The 15,829-nt window shown below is 42.0% G+C and overlaps 1 protein-coding gene across 1 annotated transcript in view; it reads left to right on the top strand.

Moving 5' to 3' along the window:
- The window catches only part of EVA1A (eva-1 homolog A, regulator of programmed cell death), a 212,569-nt gene that overhangs the window by 108,948 nt on the left and 87,792 nt on the right, over positions 1–15,829 (top strand). The gene's annotated exons all lie outside the window — the stretch shown is intronic.

Genomic DNA, 15,829 nt, shown 5'->3' with positions numbered 1-15,829 from the left:
CAGCATTTTGTGCAATTGCTATAGCATGGTACAGGTACAGAACCTTGAAGAGCAGAGACTTCAGTGCAGAAGCAATGAGGCTCTGAGTTCGTCTGGCTGTTGTTTTGTTTGGCAGGAGAGGCAGGAAGATTGGGTTTGTTTGAAATGATGTAGCAAGAAGTAGCAAGGCTATCCATGCAAAGCCCTGTGAGTTTTCTAGTCAGGAAGGTGAGGTTTTTATATCACTTTCCTCATAAAGAGACTGGAGAGAAGCTTATCCTCATGGGGATTTGACAGAAATGAAGGCAATGCAGCAAAACAGGAGCTCCATCCCTCAAAAATCCAGGGAAAACAAACAGAGCCCCATGATGTATTTCCAAGAGGATTTCTTCTTCAAAGGCCTCAACAGCCTTATTCTGGCTTTGTGATCTTGGTCTCAAAGTCCACTACAAAAGACATTAATGATCTCTTAATCTGACCTTAGCTTTCCTAGTCCTAGCCTAACTGCATCAGGAAATGAGTCACGCTTGAGAGCACAAAATGACATGTTTTGCTTTTCCGTGGGTGAAATCTGCCTCATCCTTTGAAGGTGGCCATGGCTCCTTTTCAAAATCATGATCTCAGACATGTCTCTGAGCTGGATTTTGTGATCAACAGACACATATTTCTCGCCTCAAACAGCAAAATCCTTCAAAATGTGAAAACCAAATAAACAAGAAATCAAATTCCAGTCCTGTCTGCTTGTGTCAGACAGAACTAAGTCCTGGCATTCTTTTAGAAGAAATGATAAAACCAAGCAGTTTGATATTCTTATGGTTTAGGGCATGGTAGTGTAGTGAACCTTCTGTTTGATATCTCTTTGTTTCAGGTTTCCATAAAGCTTCACACATTATTGCTTCTAGTATGGTGCTCTCCTACTTTCACAAAACCTGTGGGAGTGAAAGGGGACAGGCTTTGATGAACAAATGTGATTGCACTTCCCTCTAGCCTTTATCTAGACACAGATACTTGTTCCCCCCCCACTTGCAGTTGGAAACATGTGACCCCTGGAATGAAGGATGTGGCTTTGGTGAGCAGTGAAAAATGCAGAATGACCCTGGCATAGCTTGGGAAATGTGATGGGTGTAAAAATGGATTTTTTGAGCATCACTTCAACCCTTCTTCTTGCTGTTTCAAGTAGGTGACCTCATAACTCCCTGAGATCAGGCACTGCAGTCGGTCTGCTCCTCTCTGTCACTCCCTGTCTGTCAGACTGTGGCAGAAATGTCCTGCCATTGTTCAGCAGCTTGGACCATGTCACTGGTCTTACCTGTGACAAAAATTGCAATGTGATCTTGATCAGTGCTGACCCACTGTGCTGCTTCGGAAGAGGTGGTGAGAGCAAGCATAGTGGGGGACATGGCAGTGTGGGTGGGACAGCCTTCATACAGAGATTTCCCTTGTGAGAAACTACAGTAAGTATGGGGATAGGGCAGCTGGACTCTGCTCTTACTGCTAAAGCATGGGGAGGGCTGTAAAGAGACTAATATGTCTTCTTCTAATAGCAACTCATGAAAAAAATCTGCTGAGGGAGTAACTTATGAGGTGACAAAAAGTAATATTAACTGAAAACTGGTCTTGTTAGCAGAAATCACAGCTCTTTTGCTGAGATGAACCCTGTGACAGGATTAATGCTGGTGTTGGCTGTGTGGACAGCCTAGGGATGAGCTGGTGAGGTGACTTATCTCCCAGTCCTGGCAGGAGAACATCTGCAAGGGTCTCTCAGGTCAGCAAGTCCAGACTGTTCTCCTCTAACTTGACAGCACAAGCTGAGCCCTGTTCCAGATCTCCAAGCGGTAAATGGATGAGGCAAAAGCTTTTCTTTCTTTAAACCATATCTTTATTTCTTGGAGGTTTATTCCTCTAGCCTCCACGTTTTATTGGACATGAGAATGCCTGACATACATACACAATTTTGTTGATGAATCTCATCTTAAATAAAGGTGTCAACTAACTTGTTACCCAGCTCTATAATTTTTAAAATATTTGCTGTAGTTACTCCAGCCAGTGGGAATGTCTCAAGCCAGCAGTTCTCCATATCACATTATATCCCTTTGCATCTTGGGCTCAACGCCTGTTGGCATCACTTGACTGAGAGGGAAATGCCACCAGTTACCGTATGTAACTGGTATGATTGAAACAAACAAGTAACAAACAAGTAACAAACAAGTAAATGGCAGTGATCTCCCATGTGCAGTAGGGTCCCATTAGCCCAGCCAGGGAAAGAGATGAAAAATCTTCCAACATGAAAACATTCCAAACTTTAACCTTGGCACGAGCTGAAGTACAAAATTTTGGCCCAAAGCCAGATTTAGCTAATGGGATGGTGTGGAAGGTGGGAATTTCCAGTATGTGGGTTCCATTATTGCACTAATAAATACATTAATTATTTTTTCAAAGGGAAAAGGCAAGTTAATTCTGAGAAGCTCATAAGACATTGTGAGGTTGATCTCTGAGTGTAGCAGCTCTAACTAGAGGCAAATATAAAAATTTAAGCTCTGCTTTTCCTTTAAAATGTCATGAAAATCTTAGAGGGTAAAAGGAAATAAAAAATTAATGCAAGTGAGAAAAATAGTGCAACAAAGACTAAATAGATTTTCTTGCTTGCTTGCTTGCTTGCTTGCTTGCTTTTCTTGCTTTTCTTTCTTTCTCTTCCACCAACCATCTTCCTGTCTCTCTGTCTTTCTTTGGTATAAAACATTGTATTTGTAATATCTGAGAGTAACTTGCTAGTGGCTTTGTACTTACTGATAAAAGTTACTGTGCTCTTGACTTTTTCCTTTTTCTTAATTGTCCACTTATTAACTTCAAAGGATCCCTGTAATTCTCTATATCTCTTTCCTCTCTAGTTTGCTAGACTTGTTTTTTTGGCATATGCTGAAGTCCTAACTCAGCACTGCACTAAAACCTGTAGAATTTTTTCACACATATAGTGCCACTTGGACTCAAGGAAGCATTGAAGTGCTTTATTTTAAGACCTATGGATAATTACCATGAAAGTTAAATATTTTCTCAAATCTTTCCTTGAGTGGGGAAGAGGGGCTTGTCTGTGTGTAAAGTGAAACCTTATTTTTAGCACTGAAAGTCAGGGTGTCTACTGTCCCCACTGCCAGACCTGCCTCCTTGTGCAGTCCCTGAAGGCTGCTGATGTAAACCCTCTGGTAAGGACCTGCTGTTCTTTAAATACAGACATTGGTCAGAAATGGTTCCATGAGAGTAAAAGAAAAGGATGGGGACTGTGAATTTCTTTGTATCTAGACATGTTTCAGTGGGTTGGATATGGGTCCTGATAACTGATGACTTTTTAGTGCCATTGTTAGATATATTCTGGACAAAATGGAGGAAAAATGGCCGTGGATGTGTTTTTGATGTGAATATCTGTGACTATCTGTGATACGTTCAGATGTGTGCGTGCCTCCTGCGTGATTCATGCTCGCCAGAAAGGGCTCATTGGGCTGAGAGCTAATGAACTGCCATGGTAACTCATAAATAGCTTGGAAAATCCTGCAGTTCTGCTACATTAATAATCCTGCCATCCTGCTTTATGAGGCAATAAGCTGAGTCCCAGGGGCCAAGCGCTTCACACCCCAGTGAGAGAACTGTGCAGGTAGAGAACAAAGGTTGAGCATAGGAACAGCAGCTACTGTTGTTTTGGGGTGTCTGGTGCTGCTGGGAGACCAAAGAGGGTCAAGGAGAGGTGGTAGAGGTGCTCTGGGGCTGTGGGGGCGTGCTGACTTTTGCTTTCTCTGGTACTTGGGAAAGCAGTCTGTCTTTCTCCAAAATGTTTTGTTTAAATTAATGTTCTCTCAAGCTGGACTAGAGGCAGGGTCTGTGTTAGACAAGAGAGCTCTGACGTGGTTGCCCTCATGATGGTGATGAGGAGGGAGGCTAAAAAGCTGCACAAATTCTCTACTGTCATCTCAAAGGGACTGTGCTCTGGTCCATTAACTCCTGTGCAGTAAATCTATCGATGCTTCAGGCTGGATGAATGTAATGGTTCCTTCTGCTCTTAAAATGTATGAATTCATGAATGTAAAAAATGCATTTTTATCACTGCAAAACCTCTTTCTGTTGCTATAAAAAGCAATTCCAAGATCTGAAAAGGAGTAGGAAAGGAGCAATTCCAAACTTCTAAGAAAAAACAAAAGCCTTTTACGTCTCTTTGAAATAGAGCAATGCAGACAGGGCCTTGCCAGAGAAAGAGAGACACAGAATGTGTAATGCAAACTTTCTTTCTTCAAAAATTGAAATAAAATTTACAAACAAGTAAACATTTTAGGCAGTCTAGGGATGTTACACTGAATGTATAATGTTTGATAATGTTTGTTTAACTGGACTTCTTGTATCGTGCTGTGAAGCAGAACTCACAAATGTAGATTTGAAATTCAGAGCCACATAGGTTTGACCTACTAAATAAATAAACAACAGAATAATGATATGATATAATTCCATTATGTGGCTACTTTCATTGTCAAGACATTATGTTCAGAGATGGTTTAGGACATCTGTTCAAATCCTTTGTCTTATTTTCCTAAGATAAGAGAAGTTTTTCCAGTAATTTTTGTATCAAGCCTGTGCTTCTCCTTAGCTATAGAGTATTTTTTAAAAAGCTATCCAATCCTCATGTAATGACTACAAATAATGAAAAATTCATGAAGTGGGATTCATCTGATCAAGTGTAGACACATAAGCCATAGAGATTTATAGTGTAGACATTCCCATCTGAGAAAAATACTTTTTACAGGTAATGGAGAGAAGCAGCTGCTTTTGAGGCACAAATCATCTCATCCTAAAGAAAGTGCCTGAAAGAGATGAACTGCATATTTGAAGTGACAGTTCTCCTGTACTGACTATAAAGGGAGCTTCTGGTGCTTAGCTGACACACTGTTGTCTATGTGTGGATAACATCATCTACAATATCTATATCTATACCATCCCATCCCTAAAAGTGTTCAAGACCAAGCTGGATGGGGCTTTAAGCAACCCAGTCTAGATGATCTTTAAAGTCCCTTCTTACCCAACCCATTCTATGATTCCATGATCCTGTGAACTGGTTAGATGGCTTCTTTTGGTCAAAATTTTCTTTGTCACATGATGATAATACCAGTGTTTTCTCCTTACATTTATCGGTTTCCACTCCCACTGTTTGACAGATCTCCAGTTGTTATAGATTTATCTAAATAAGAGAGGAACATGATGCTTATTTTAGCTCTTGAGAAATTACCTGTAACCAGGATTGTTAGTGTCGAAGAAGTTCTCAAATAGCAGCTCGGTCTCTTGCACCTCAGCTCAAGGTTATATCAGTCTCTACACTTGGGTGTGGAGAGGGATTTTCCTGTTAAATTGGTTTTGCATGGGATTGAGGTCCACTTTCTACATTTCACCTTTATAGATTCTCTAAATGTTTCCAGGAGCTAGGATGGCATCAGTAGATTTGCTGACTTCTTCAACTGATTTTCAGGTTGTTCTTCTTTTGGACTTCAGGCCAGATTTGTTGTCAGGGACTGCGGCTGGTGATACGGGAGAGTGAGTAGAGTAGATACATTGGGGATGTAACATCTGTTCTAGTTTCTGCAATTGAATGGACCTGTTGAACATCCTTCCAGACTTCTGCACGTTTCCATCCAGGTAAAGGAAAAGCAAGGAGTTTGTTTCTCCTTTCAGAAACTTAGACCTCACTTTCAGAATTCGTCACACTTCACAGAACCTGCTAAATAAGCAGTGGCAATGTAACTAATGACTGCACTGTGATGGGTGACCACATAGCTCAAGGCTGATGAAGCTTTATCATCCTTGGTGGTGTTGTCTTAACAATTTTTGTAGATGCAGTTTCCTGGATCTTAGAGAGAAACAGAGAGGAAACCCCTGTCAGCAAGACTCTCATAATTTGGTTTCATGGCACAGATCTGTTGGAGATCATGGATTACCTGAGGGCAAAGGCAAGATGCCATCTCTTTTGCTGACCAGTGCTAAAGCGAGTGGGGCACACACTTTACTGTGGGCTTGGAGGTACCTGCTAATAACAGACTATAGCAGCTGTGCCATCCTACACCAAGAAGGAATATGCTACAGGGACAAAGAGCTTTTTATGTTTAACATTAGTGATTGCACAAGAATGTGAAATGTGACATGGTGCAAACAGCCTCATTAATTTTAAGATGAAGCTTGGTAAATTATGTAATTGAAAGCTGTCATTGTGCTGCTCCTGTTTGTCTTTGCTTGCTGCACAATTCGCTGTGGCTTGATCTGAATCACACATCCAGGAGAGTCCGAACACGTTTGGCCTGGCTGGCCCAGACACAGCAACTCTTCATTACCAGGACGGAATGAGCCTGTGTCTGACACAGATTAAGGTAGATAAATATTCTGAGGAAGGAGAGCTTCTGCATCTCAGGTGGAGGAGGAGCAAGTAATGCTGTCACCTCAAGGGAAAGGCTTAAAAGCTCTTTGATTCTTGCAGAGAAGAAATGGAGACCTGGAGATAGAAATCATTGCCTTGGGGATGGGGAGGAAGGAAGATGGGGATGGAGGAAGCAGAGAGGGAGTTCAAAGGACACCTTTTATGATGATCCTAAGCAGAGTTAGCTATAAGGCAAGTGCAGCCTTACAATTAGGCAAGCTTTGCTAGTCTGTTGCTGTGGTCTTCCACCTCTGGGAGGCACACAGAGCTCCTGCTATGGAAAAAGAGTCCCATCAAGAGTTAGCTAAAGTACTGTGCAACTTCTGACCCCAACTATTCGCAAGGTGTGTGCACCTGAGGCCTTTATTCCTTTTATCTCTATCTTTCATTTTTTTGTTTTGTTTTAGTCGGTAAGGACTATGGTCTAAAAGTTACAGGGGAAGACTGCAGGGAAGGGTGGTCAGTCTGTCATGGTGGAGTGAGTGATGGCAAGGGTGCAAAGGAGGCGGGCGGGACTTTTACTTGCATTATGGTATTTTCCACATGTTATATGAATTTAGAAATTTAAGAATGCTTTAGGATGGACCCAGAATTTCTACTGTAATAACTGTAACAATAAACTGTAATATAACCGAGATTTTATGCTGACTGACAAACCTTTGAGGTTTCTAAACAGATTTGTTCATTGAATTATTTCCTCTGGCATAAATATGCACATGTCCCCGAGGCTGAACAGCAATCTGCCATCTAGAGAAGGGATTTCAGGCCTGGGGTGGATCCAGAGGGCTCTGCCTGACTGTCCTGAGACCTCCACGATTGAACAGGGAGGGTACAGCCTTGAAAGCACTTGTGATCCATCCATGATTTCACCCCAGAAAAGCAGATCTACCTGAGAACAATTGTGCAAGAAGACATCTGAATGCCATATACCTAAAGGAAATATTTCAGGAAGTCTGGAGAAGGGTAAGTGGAGCAGAATGAAAGTTACACGGGTTATCTATGTGGTGATTTTTTTTTCCTATAAGCTTAACCCTCATGTACAGACTTTCTATTCTTTGACATACTGAAGCCATTAATGATGGTCTTTTAAAAATTCTGACCATGAGTAAGTGGTATTTAGAATTTTATTACCACAGGTTACATTTTACCTGAGAATCTCACTAAATAGCCTCATAAATAGGTTTACTGCCTGTCAAGACCTGTACATGTTTCAAATATAGTAATTAACAGTAATGCTGCCAGGTATGAGTCCTCTTTACTGGAGAGGTGGTAGGTAGACAGTCTGTCAGCCCCTTTCATGCAGGAGGCTGTAGGCTACAGCCAGAGGAATGTCTCAGCAATGAAAGACTGACCCTTCATTCAGTGATCACCCTAACTCCTCCTAATTGAGGTTAATGCCAGAAGCATTGACACCTTGATGTTAACTCATTAGTGCCTGGAGGCTACTGGAGATTGCTGACAGCTCAGTTAAACACTCATTAAATTAAATTTAAAGGGAGCATTTGACACCATGACCAATTAAGATATATTTGCATGTATAACATATATATATATATATATTTACCTTTGCTTTTTGAAAATGTATCAAGACAATGCCATTTCCTTGTACTCTTTATAACTTAAATGATTCTACAATCAAATGTGTATTTAATTGCTGGGAAGTGCACTAATGATTCTATGAGTGTTACCTCAGCAAGGACTGGTTGTGCAATGCACTCGATTACTAAGAAATGGTTCCTGCCATGAGTGATTTAGTGGTTACACAGGCAGGGCCAGCCAAACTTTGGAAAAAGTGGTAATCTCATTTTATGCGTGGAGACAACATTTACACAAGGGTTCTTGTCATGGGAGCTGAAACTAAGAACTATCAGTTGTCTCATCAATGTATATTTTGTGGTGGCTTTGTCAGATGAGTAGATCCATGCTTTGTTCTCCAGGTGGAATTTTCACCATGCAGTATTTCCTGCCCAATCCTTTCTTATATGAAGTGAAAAGAAAGCACAGGATGTGGCAAGTTAGTTTCTAAGTTATTCCTGTTTTGAACCTGAGCTGTGGCTCTCCATGATCAAACCAACTAGTCCTGCATGGACTACACAGGAGGAGGATGCTGTGCCTTATATGAATTATACGATTTATTACAGTTGAATGATGGCCAACATGTGTATCTTTAGCCATGTATCACTAAAAAGCATTTCTCCTGTTCCAATTCAAGTTCTTGTCTGGGAGAGACCAAGTAATGGTAGGGCATAGAGGTTCACATTTTAGTGCCTTCTCAGGCAACCTTCTGCACGTTACCCCATTTCATCCTTAAGTGGTATAACAGAATTCCAGAGAACCACTCTTCCCATCCACTTTGGACATTTTTTTTTCATTCCTGCTTGATCTCTGAGGCCCAAGGCATGAATATTTTTAATTCTGGTTGTGTGGAGGTCCTGGAATGGGCTTTTATAGTCTTGGTGTCTGATCATCTCTACACTGTGCTTAGAGACAGGGATGCCAGTGAGACATTTAAGAGCAGACACCTCCCAGAAGTTCCCTGGGTAATGTCTGCTCAGTGCAGATGACCTTTTGTGGGGCACCTCACCCTACAGTGAGGAGTAGATTGCCATGGAAGTTACACCCCTGCTGCCTTATTCTTCAGGAAACTTCCCTAAACATTCATTTTTTTTTCATTTACTTTTCCTACCTCCTTTTTGTGACCTCCATTTATTTAAAGTATCCACACCCATACAGTTAATGCCCCTTCAGACAGTCACTTCAAATACTGTTGACAGTGGCTACTTTTCATGTCCTGTTTTAGTCACTGTTTAGCTAAGCCATTCATTTCAGCTCCTTTAATCTTTCCTCATAAATCAACCTCTCCAGTCACTCAATTGTCTTTTTTCCACAACTACCTGAATCTTTTAACAAACACTGAAAAGGCTTATGATTATTTACCCCACCCCACTCCCTGAGGTCCAGCAGAGACTTACAATTTCTTTGCCATATGTTAGCAATGACTGTTGCTTCAGCATCAAACAGGACCACCACCATTACCTGTGAAGAAAAGCTGACTTTCTCTCTGGAGTTTCAGTCACAAGTATCCTGCTGCTCAGTATTTCACTTACTACCCCTCATCTACGCGAACTGAGACAAAGAATGTAGCAATTTCTGAATGTCAGAGTAGGGAAGCATTTCTGCATGGGGAAAACAGGATCATGGGGAACAGTATCAGCATCCCTTGCTGGCTGGTTGTGTTTCCAGCTTTACAGATACAGAGGCCTGGGGCCTTAAGGATTACTGATACTGCATAATATAAACAACAAAGCAAATCCTACTAGATCCCTGTCAAAGATATTTAACTAAATTCCTAACCCATGAGCCCACCCTGGGCCATCTCTTATCTATGAAAGCCATCTCACAGCTGCCTGCAAAGCCTCTGGAGGCTGGTTAATCCAAGAAGATGGACCCTTGGTGTCAGTGCCTTCAGGGGAAGGAGCAAAGGCAGGAGGGCAGAGTCTTGGAGGTCCCTTTGATGGGTGTCACTCCATTTCTGTCCAGCCGAAGCCTCAGGGAGGGGAAGAAGGTTGGTATGCAGCTCCATCTGGAGTCCAGCAAACTTGTTCCCTAGTTGGTCAAAAGTTGCCCCAGCCTGGATGCTCATAGCTTGCAGAGACCAGGAGATAACATATCAAAGACCAGTCTGTAGATGGGACTTGAAGACTTGGACTATTTAGTCCCCAGATCATATGTATTTGCTTCAAGATTTGATGAAATTCTTGCAGTATGCCTTTAGAATTAAAAAATATCTCTTGGAATGGGCAAGACATTACTTTTTTACAAGGGTACATGAAAAATTTGAAAAAAAATAACAGTTTGAGAAAGGGCAACCCCCTAATACATCTCTCTCTCCTTTTCCTTATCAGCAAGCATTGCCTCTTTATTTTTGGCCAAGCATGGCCCTGTGGAGGGGCAGTGGCCTAAGGCCAAGAGGCTTTCTGCTTAACCCTGATTAATCACCAGCTCTTTGGGCAGTCACCAGGCTTCCTCCTGCCTTGTGTGGTTAGACCCCATGTCCTGGGGCTGTTTGCTCAGCATCTGGCAGGAGAGAACAGCAGCCTCACCACCTCCTGTGGGGTTTAGGTTTATGCATGAGTGCAGACATGATCACACAGATATGATGAGTCCTTGCTTTCAGCACCTACAGTTGTTGAATTTTACTGACATGAAGCTTCGGAAAGATCAGGTGTCAAGCTCCTGCCTGACACGTCCATTGTTGTCACTCAGTCATGAATTCAATGACTGTCTCATGTTTATCTTACTTTGTTTTGTTTCTTCTTATAATATAAGAAGAAATAATACTTATTACTATGAAAAATAACTAATATTAAAGTCTTTTCCCCTCTACTTTTTTTTTTTTTGTAGTGAAAAAACAAATCATCTGGGATTATTATCCCAGGATTACATAGTAACACACATTTTTTAACGTGCTGTATATTGATCAAAGGTTCCGACTTCTGCTGTGTGAAAGCTGTACCTGATTCCCACAAGGAAAAAAGGCAGATTTTCTCCTCTGTGCTATTAGAAATGATCAAAACTTTCTGAAGATGCCTTGGGTATCAGTGAAGAATGAAGTATAGGATGTTGGTGTTGTGTTGTGGCTCTCTTTTGAGAGGATTGAGCCCCCTCGTAAATTGGACTTGGAACACGTGTAATGTAAATTTTCTGTCAGATATTTCTTAGCCAGTTACAGTATTAACAAACAAATGGATTTTCTTTCATTCCTTACCTCATCATTCTTTGTCCTCCAAGTTGTGCTTAATTAAATATGAAGGCGCCTCTGACAGTAAAGAAAATTAAATGGGGAGGGCACAGATACTGGTTTGTACTTTCTGCTTTTCTTTCCCTCCTGTTCCCGTTCAGCCTTGTCAGGGTAGTGATTTTCTCTTAAGCAACACTTAGACATATGCATATGTTTGCATTTAATTTCCAGATGGGGAGGCAGGCCTCTAATAACTGTGTGAGCTGCTGCTTTACAGATCTGGATGGCTGACTGACTTACCTTCCTTTTGCAGCTGGCCAAGAAACTGTACCCGTACCTCGGGACGCTGACACACTCATGGCTGAGCCAGGCTTTTGGCCTCTAAAGCTAGACTGGTGCAAAAAATGATTTACCTCTCCCAGTCTGCAAAAAGCTTCACCTCCTCTTTACACATGTGAGGCTCTTGATTTCAGGTTCACACAAACTGCTTTGCTTTTTGGCATGACCACTCTTTGTAGATTTGTTTCCTGAAGTCTTGAGCAGATTTTATTCAAGGAAATGTATTTCATCATTAGCACTGACATTTTGGTTAGGGCAAAAATATTTTCCTGAGTGAAGGGACTTGTAATGACTCCTCTCTGTTTCTCTGGAAGTGCTCCTCTGCAGACTTCCTGGAAAGGAACAGTGTGTCTCCAGCTGTGTCTCAGGTATCTTGTCCTGGCTTGGTGAGTTGTGTTTTCCTGAGGGACCTTACTGAGAAAGTTGTAGATCTCAACACAGCTGGGTCAAACCAACTTTGAAGTTCAAGACTTAAAGATTTGGACTAGCAAGCTGGAGCGTGAGTAGAGGGGTGGAGTATTGAGTGCACAGACGTATTGATCTGAATAGGAATGCATTTGCAAATAGGTATGTTATTAAACATTCTCTAATGCTGACCAGATGTAGCCATCTACAGTATAATCAGCTACATATGGACTAGATACGTTGGCCTCCCTTTGTAGTCAGTATATGAAAAGAAAAAGACATTTCTAGGTTGCAGTTCATCTCATTTTGAAGTAGGTATCTCGGGTACCTTACAAGTGTTTGTTTGTCTCTGACTAGATCAGATGTGAATATCTGCATTGTTGACACCTAAAGTTAGGTTAGATAGTTCTTACCTTGGGTGTGTTTGCTACACATTGACATATTTTGAAAAACTATTTGTCATTACTTTCCTAAGTCTTCAAACCTCATGATGCCTAAATGAATTCTAGTGCCTTGTTGATTTAAATTTACTAAATTGCTTCAAATCTTTTCTTTTTATGAAACTTATTAGTCTTTGACAGTTTCCTGTCTTATTACCAGAAAAGTAAAAAATTAGGTATGTAGTTCAATAATATTTGATTTGGGTAAATAATGTCTCTTCTGAAGAGTTCTTAGCTTTCTGTGGGTTTGAACCCAGTTTTGCAGGATGGGATTCAGCTTTTGATTGTGATACTGAATGTAGTTGTCCAGAGATATCAAAGCTCTTGGTGTAGCCAAGGAAACTTATTTCTGTACTGACTAGATATGTAGAGCTCAGTAGCCCATATATACACATATAGTGATATTTTAGACAATTGGGTTTATTTATAGATCCTGCCTAATATTTACACAATCTGCCTTTGATGTTTCAGCCTAAGGCCTTTCAAAAGCACTCAACAGTCATATTTAACTGGATCATGGGTATTTGACCAGCTGAATTATTCTTGGATCAGTGCTGACAATAATGGGAGCTCACACATCGAATACCCATGTGGACATTTATATGTTGACTCTCCAGCTTCTTGTTGCTGTGCAAAGAAAAAACTCTGGGAAGGGTTTGTCTTTGAGGGACACAGTGGTCCTAATATAGTTTTCTTGCTCTGGCAGCTGTCTCTGTAGAGAACAGCAAGAATGCAAGAGAGAAGCTAGTGTTGCTATTTATTTCTTGTTTTTACCCATCTTTGAACACAACAGATCCCAAAAATGGACATGGCAGCGCTATCCTTCTTAACGCACAGAAAAACGTTTCTCTATTTTGAGACATCAGAAGATGTCCTTCTGAAGGGCATTTCCTTTTGCCAGTTAGTGTTAAAAGAAAATCTTTCCTAACCTTTTATTTCAGTGGAAACTTACCTATCTCAGAAGCAAGGCTTTGGCGTTAGAGCTAGAGTCTACAACATTGAAAACATGATGATTTCCAGACAGAAATGCTTTAAATCAACACAAGAATAACAGCTTGTCTCAGAGTCAAAACTCCTGGTGATGTTTATGCACTCTAGTAATGGAGAATGCTCGCACAGGTCTGGTTCTATCAGCTCTGTATGGAGTTTGTCCACATGGAAGCAGCTGGGGTGACATGAGCAGAGCTGTGAGTACCTCCACACCCCTCCTGCCTTCTGACTGCCCAGCTACCCTGTGTGTACCCTGGCAGCCCAGGTCAAACACAGGAGGCCCTGCCTCATTTGGAGTACATGCTATGGCCAAGCCCACAAGGAGCTGCTTCCTTGGACAACCTGTGTCACCTGAGGAAGGGACAAGGGCCCCCTCAGTGGAGTGCACACCTCTAGTAACACAGGGAAACTCTCCTCTTCTCTCCAGTAAAGCAGAGGGTTTAGTGCCTGCAGCTTCCAACTAGACCCCGTGGTTTGGGAAGCTCTCCAGGGACTACCCAGCCCTGATTTGGCAAAAGCCTACACAGCCTAATTACAGCCTTTTCCAGCTGGCTTCAAACCCACCAGAACCATCTGCCAGTGGATGTGTTGCAGCATGCCATGCTTGGCTACTCCACTGTCCCTGCCCCACAGAGGTGTCCTGGGAGTTTCTGGTGTTGATTCAGTGCCCACTGGTAGGAAATCCCTGTGTCAGGGGAAACACCCCCAACTTGCAGATCCCAGCATGTTCTGCTCTCTTTGTGTCTCTCAGGCAGCACAGAGGGCAGGGGTTGAGTCTGAATATGTCAAGGAGGTAGCTATGACCTGAGGCATCCCTTGCACTTGACAGTCAGTTTGGACATTTAACTCTGTTCTGGAGAGAGTCCCCATGGGCTGCACTTGTGCACTGAAAACATTCCCTGGCTCTAAGGGCAAGTGGCAAGGCATGGCCCGCATCTGAATAGAGAAACTCTCTATACTCAAAGTAGCTGCAGTGAAAAGTCCCTGGCTGTGCTGTCCCCTGGACCATGCCAGGGTGGAGAACAGGCCAAAATATCTCTGGAAATTTTGTTAGTCACAACATGTGTGCAATTGAAAAGCAGTGCTTGGTCCCTTTATTTTATTAATATAGATGTGTCCTGGACTTGAACTTCAGATCAAGGAGTTTTATTGATCATTATTCTTCCAGTACCTCTTTGTTTATTCTTCAGTCTTTCTGGGATAACAGGATATGGCATTCATGAGCCTGGCATGCTTAGAAACATCCCTGCTCCAAATCAGCACAACTTTCCTGCCAAAAAGGGCTATGGGACTGCAAAAAAATCTGTTACAGGGGAAGTATTGAAGTATTGAGACTGTCTGGCTCTTGTGTGGTGAAGAGTGAGTCTGGCATTGGCCAGGGAATGGCCAGGGAACTCTGAAATTTGGCTGCCCTGATAGTAGGAGAGCAAGAGGTGGACAGAGGAGACGGCTGTACCCTGGCACTGCAGGGGAAGTTGCCCCATTTTTTGGTCTTGGGCTGTTCTCAAATATTTTTGTCCAGTTATTTATCTTGTTTTTGTTGCAAAACAAAGCAAAACCAGCTAATACCATTTCCCTCCACACCCAGGACATTGCTGCTCCATTTACCTCTGTCTGGTGCATTCAGGGCAGGGGGTTGTCTTCTCTCTGATACTAATGACTTTGTCCATGATTTCTCAGCTTATTTGGAAGGCTAAAAAGAAGTTGTTGGACAACATCCACCATTAATTAGATTGGCAGTGGAAACCAAGTTGGGCTAATTTGATAACTTTGAAAAATACAGACTCCTCAGACCAGTGTTTCCTTTGGACATGTACATTCTGGTAGCATTTAACTCATTTTTTTAATTACCCTGCCAACTCTTTATTAAATGTTCCCAGTTGAGTTTGAACTCTGATTTGCTTTGAAGGTGCTTGGGATCAGATCCCACAGCCAGAAAAGCTGGAGCATTTCTAATCATTAACAGAGAATGACTCTGAAAGGGGCTTTGGGACTCAGAAATATGGAGGTATTTGAGTAACCTTTCTAGTCAAGGTTTGAATCCCTTCATAGGTAACAACTATTGCAGGGAGAGAGTCCAAACTCCCTGAACATGGTGGGCAGAGCAGGTCAGTAAGAGAGGATGTCTTGTCCAAGCGAGTCCTAGGACCTGCTGCAAACAGGTCAACAGGTTTTGAGTCAGGTCTCAGATGATTCTGTTCTGCAATAAACATAGAGGAACAGCAGTAATTGCAGACCATGGTGCTCATTTTGGTCACCATGATATTATTATAACTGATCCCCAATCCACAAACACACCCTTTTTCCTTTGCTTGCCCAGCAGCTCTTATGAATCAAACATGCTGTTGAAAGGGAGTTGCAGATAATGTGGTTTCCCTGAGCCTTTCAAACATGTTATAAAACCAGAGGAGCCAAAGTAATCATCATTATTAGTAAGCAGACTTGAGCCTGAGTCTGAATCTGCTGTGAGTATAAACAACTTGCATTCGTGTGTGC

This window comes from Manacus vitellinus, unplaced genomic scaffold, assembly GCF_001715985.3.
Source record: "Manacus vitellinus isolate BGI_N305 unplaced genomic scaffold, ASM171598v3 scaffold_11_pilon, whole genome shotgun sequence".
Classification (NCBI taxonomy): Eukaryota; Metazoa; Chordata; class Aves; order Passeriformes; family Pipridae; genus Manacus; species Manacus vitellinus.
This window is presented reverse-complemented; position numbering and strand designations above follow the sequence as displayed.